The 6,000-nt window shown below is 26.1% G+C and overlaps 1 non-coding gene across 1 annotated transcript; it reads right to left on the bottom strand.

The window, feature by feature from the left end:
• Positions 1–951: 951 nt before the first annotated feature.
• Positions 952–1,023, bottom strand: TRNAE-UUC (transfer RNA glutamic acid (anticodon UUC)). Its single transcript has one exon. It is a non-coding gene; the product is annotated as a tRNA-Glu (tRNA).
• Between the last annotated feature and the right edge of the window lie 4,977 nt (positions 1,024–6,000).

Here is a 6,000-nt window from a genome sequence, read left to right as displayed (position 1 = left end):
TGTTAAAGATAAATATGTCATATGCACTAAAAGAATTCTAGTTGGTTATTATTAAAACTACCCACTAAATTATTATTTTCTTTTTTCCATACTAACAAATAACTATTATCACTAAAAACAATCATTGATTTACAAAATTATTTTTATTTTTACACTTTATTTTATTTTTAAAAAAATATAATTATATTTAATAAATATTAGTGTCCCATCAATTTTTTTTTTCATATTTGAGTATGAATTAATATGGTTGACCTACGCTTGGTTGACATGTGAAATTATAGAGTAAAATTTTGAAGATCAAATATACTCTAAGAAAAGTTTTCAGAACTAGACTAGTGGTCGAAATGGTCAAACCATTAATTCATACGACTCAATCAAATGAATTATTAAAAAACATTAAAAAAAACTTGATTCAATTGGGTTTTTTGTCTGGTTCAACCGGTCCGTATCGATTCGCAGGTCAATCAATCCGATGCCTCTCTTCGGATCGATATCTTGATAGGTTCTCGATCCAACCAACCGATCTAATTAAGTTCAAACAACAATAACTGTAAGTCTCTACACTTTGTACATTTGGAATTTAGTTTCCTAACTTTTAATTTCAAGAATTTAACCTCTCTACCTTATTGTTTTAAAAATCTATTTTCAAATTATATGTAACCACGTTTAATTGAAAAGCTAACGTTATTAATCTCTCAAATAATTAATAAAATTATAAAATATAGAGATCAAATGATGTTAAAAGATTAAAGTATAAGGATTAAATCTTAAATATAAGCATATTGTGGTTAAAATTGAAATTAAACTATAAGGATTAAATCTTAATTTAAGCATAACTAAAATTGAAATTAAAGTATAAGAATTAAATCTCAAGCATATTAAAAGGACTAAAGTTGAAAATGAACCGGTGGTGTTGCTACGTGTAAGGACAGCAATAAAAAATTTAAAAGATTCCATTGCCGGGAATTGAACCCGGGTCTCCTGGGTGAAAGCCAGATATCCTAACCACTGGACGACAATGGATTGCTGTCTACTGGGTATAATAAATTTTATTGTATTTTACAATCCACAGAAATCGAGTATGGAAGGTCATGCTCTTAAAATATCATCTAACTTGATTTGATTGAAACAAAAAGACAATCAATAACACAAATCTCCATCCTATATATATATATGCTTTAATTATCATATCTAAAACATATAAGTAATCAAGAACAACAAGCAATATTGGTTTACCTGTTGAAATTTTTCAAAAATTATATTTTATTTGTATTTATTTATCAGTTAAACTTATCCATGGTTTGAAAGAGGTATAACAAGACAAGTCCTTGATAATGGAGATTGTGATTAACATTTAATGCATTGGAGAGGTCTTATCTTGCTATGTTCCAACCCCACACTATGTTGATTTTAATTATTCATTTGTTTAAAGGGTTATTAGGGGTGTACCTGATTCAGTTCGATTTTTAGACAAAAATTGAATTGAATTGTTCCATTCGATTTTTCACTTCTAAAATCAAAATTGAAATCGTATAAACTAAAAACTTAAATATTTGAAGTCGATAATCGTAGTTCAGTTAGGTTCGGTTCGATGGATTTTTACAAATCTAAGCTTTGTAAAAAAAAAAAAACAGTATCACCTTCTTTTGGGCTCCAAAATATCTAATTTTGTAAACTCTTTTTCACAACAATCATAATACATGCGAAATTTTGTAATTTTTATTTAGTTTTAGTTTAAAATATAAAATAAAATTGTAAATTTTAGAAAGAGATTAATTTAATTAAATTCAATATTATACTAACAAATCACTTGACACTATCAAGTGATAATTTTTTCAATAATTTAGATAATGTCTTGATATTTAGAATTTCAATATTTAAAAAAAAAAGTAGAACTTACGTCAATAGGGTAAACAAGTACAATATGATGGATATTTAATGCATTAATTTAGTTTCTAATACTTTTTCACTTTAATCCTTAATGTTTTTTTTTTACTCCAATCAATACTTTAAAAAATATATTTTTGGAGTGACCAAAATGAAAGTGACCTAGAAGTTGAGTGACCAAAACGAAAATCTAAACGTGATGTGATGTGTAAAGTCAACCGTTGTTAGAAATTTAATGCTTGGATGACTAAGATGATAGCATCCTAAAAGTTAGGTGATGAAATTGCAAAGATTTTTTTTTTGGTGACCAAAATGAAAACGCCCTAAAAGTTAAGTGACCAATTGGATAGTTTACCCTTAAAAAAAGGTTTTAGTAGCCTTATTAATGGTATTCATTGGTCGGGTTGGGTCGAATTCAAGTCGGACTTAAACATGATATTAGCCTACTTTATACTTGTTTAAGTCTGATTAGACCCAAAATATGGACTTAAAATTTTGTCAAAATTTCCTACTTTTCGTAAATAACTAACCCAAGTCTATTTTGGACCATCCCATATTATTTTTTAAAAAATGTTTATATTTTTTAATTTTAATATTTAATAATTATATATTTTTTCATTTATTAAAATTTTGTATAAACATTTTAACTTTTTTTAATGTTTACATTGTAGTGTTATATATTACTATAGATTTAATTTTTACATGTTATAAATTATATAATATAATATATTATAAGCTTTAAAATTGCACCAGGCCAAGCCAAACTTAGGCATTGAACATTGGAGCTTGAGCTCGACCCAGGTTTTAAATAGACTTAATTTTTTGCTCAGACCCTTTTTTTCAAGTCTAATTTTTTTATTATCAAAATTTCCTAACTTTTAGACAGACTTTCATAATCCGTACCATAAACTGGTCCAAAATCTTTAACATTTAAATTCAAACCCCATCATTTAAAAATTATGCATGAACTAATTGAGTTAATTTATTCGGGTCAAAGGTTAATTAACATCGATTACCACATTTAAGGATGACTAATAAGTGCTTGAGATTTAATTAACATGCCATAGAGGAGAATGATTATATGAGAATTATGAAAGGGAAAATAAAGTGTTAGTGCTAAATTCCTTAAGCATAACATAATGCAAGATTTGTTGGAAGGGCAAATTGCTTGATCTTTTAGCAGACCAGTTGCTTGGCTCAAGGGACCATTCCCCAAATTATGTCTCTTCTTTACAACCAAAACATGTTCCATTATAATTTATTTGTTTTACTTAGCTTTACGCTACCCCATTTGAAAGAACACAAGAATGCTTCCTAGTTTCTTGAGCAAGCAAATTTGGAATCATATCTTCAACTTTCTTTGCTCCTTTTCATGCAACATATCATTCATTCTCATTCTATCTTTTACTTCCATTTTAAAATTTATATCTCTTCGTCGATTGAATTTTAATTCAATTAGTGTCGGTATTGTTGCCAGTGCGGAAGAATATGAGTTTGAGTGTGCTGAAGCAGAGTTAGGGAGGAGTTATGGGTAGTTCTAAGCATTGTAAAAAGAACAGGTATGATAAGAACCTATTGAGTTTAATGTTAAAAAAAAATTATCTCTTCTTTTAACTTTTCAAAACATATAGAATCTTTTTTCTTCGTATGGTTAAGATATCTTTTATGTCAGTTTTACGTTTCATTAAAATTAATCTTTTCGTAATTTATGATTATCTCTTTTAATAATATTATTTTTAAAACTCGGGCTTGAATTAAATTCCAAGTAATACAATGCGCTTTACAATTACACCTAGTATTTATTGGTCTAAACATATGATAATTGATGAATTTATACTTAAAATTTGAAATTCAAGATTTTTTTAGTCCTCATCTTTGATCTTTTGGCTGTCTCACTTGGAATCTTACTTTAAGTTGCATGAAGAGTGTACCTAACTCATTAACTAACTTAACCGCCTTCAAAAAAGAAAATGGCCAAAAGGGTCACACATCTTATCATAGGTTTTCTTTTGGTCCAGGGGAGGTTTTTTTTTCTTTTCTTTTTTTTTTGTAACGTGTTTCCAAAATTTAAACATGCGTTCTTTCATTCGGAGTGTAATCTAACTTACTACTATACTCAATACTTATTGGTAAGTAGTCTATATTTTTTTAAAAATAGGTTAAATTCTAAGGATAGTCCACGTTCTTATCAATTTGCGCAGATTTAGCCTCTCCACATTTACTTGCTCAAATTTGGTCTTTCTTTTTCTCGATTTGCTCATTTTATACTTTTTATATAATTTTTCAAAAATTTAAAAATTAAAAGAAAAATAAAAAGAGTAGGGACCAAATTGACAAAAGTTATAAAGATTGAGGAGCTAAACTTGTGGTTGTACCTAATTTTTAACTGAGTTAATGGAGGGACTGAAAATTAAAAAATAGAAAAAAATGAAAGACCAATTTTGAGCAAATAAAAATAGAGAGACTAAACTCGCACAAATGGATAAGTATAGGAACTATTCTTAAAATTTAACCTTAAAAATATTATACTCTTAACTCAAAAATGTTTGAACCATTTTGTTTTTTTATAAGAAGGAATTTGCAATTAAGTGTAAACTAAAGACTTGAATTTAAGGTTTAACTTAAATCATGCTTGGAACATTTCATTGATAAAGATTATTTTTATTTAAATTTAATTCTATATTATGTTTTAAAATTATTAAATTACAAATTTATGTTTTTTATTTTATTTTTTAATAGTAATTTTTAAACATATATATAATATTTGATTCGACATATGAACACATTTTTACATAAAATTTTTAGGGTAAGATCAGGGGTGTAGCCAAGGGGACTGGCAGGGGACTCGGTCCCCCTTAAAATGGAAAAATTTTAATTTAGATCCTTTAAATTTTTAAAAGTTTTAAATTAATAAAGGAAAAATTCAATCTGGCCCCTCTTAAAAATGATAAAAATTTGATTTAACCCTTTAAAAATATAGACTATTCAAACGGTGAAATTGTATTTTTATTATCGTAAAAATCAAAATTTAATTTTAGTCTCTTAAAAAAATTCTGCCTTCACCCTAGATAAAATAGTGAAATAATTTAATATGTTATTACAAAATGATTCTATCTACAATCATTTGATATGAAACTTTGAACAAAAATGAATAGACCCATCATTTATCAGAAGAGTAAAATTTATTGTAAGCAACAATCTATATTAATTATTTGTATGGATATAATATTAATATACTACTATATAGGTTTGGATATAAGTCAAAAATAAAGCATAATAACTCATTATCATATTTATATATTATAATATAAAAAGGTATGTAGTTTTTCGTTTTAAGTAATTAATTGACACACAGTTGGTAAAGTTTTTAAATTTCACAAATATAATTGAAAACGTGGCAAGTCCAATTTTTGTAAGATAAGCTCGAGTTTTTACCGACTACGCTTATCCTCTTCAAATTCTTAGAGATTTAATTGAATTTTTAATAAGTCTTATTTCGTTTTAATTTGAAATTAATTTATAAGTTGAATTAGTACAATGCTTCAAGCATTTTTGAAAAGAGAAGCGATTAATTTTTATAAAATATTTTAATTAATTGATTATAAACTTCAATTTGAATTCAGTTAGGCCCAAAGTTCAAATTCAATTCCATTTGTAATACTTCAATTTCAAAGTACAAAATATGATTTTAATGGTTGATATCTAAAATGTCATCATTGGGTCAAGCCCATGTCAATATGGTTCAAAGTGGTTCATATCTAAAATGCCACTATTGGCCCAAGTCTTTTCGGTTTTTGAGTAAACTACATTATTAGTCATTAATTATGAGTAAGTTTTCGTTTTGGTCACTTTACTAAAGAAAATTACAATTTGATTTTTAAACTATTTGAAATTTTTCATTTAACGATTCAAAAGTTTTTATTTAAGTATCCATGATAAATAGCTTTTCCCAGTTATATTATTATTTACTGTTTATCACTACCTATTATTATATTTTATATTTTATAATAGATGTTATATTACTTATTTTAAATAAACTTTATATTTATTGTATATATATATTAAATATATTTTTATTGATTTAAAATGTTAAAATACAAAAAAAATGCGAAG

This window comes from Gossypium raimondii, chromosome 13 (genome assembly GCF_025698545.1).
Source record: "Gossypium raimondii isolate GPD5lz chromosome 13, ASM2569854v1, whole genome shotgun sequence".
Classification (NCBI taxonomy): Eukaryota; Viridiplantae; Streptophyta; class Magnoliopsida; order Malvales; family Malvaceae; genus Gossypium; species Gossypium raimondii.
This window is presented reverse-complemented; position numbering and strand designations above follow the sequence as displayed.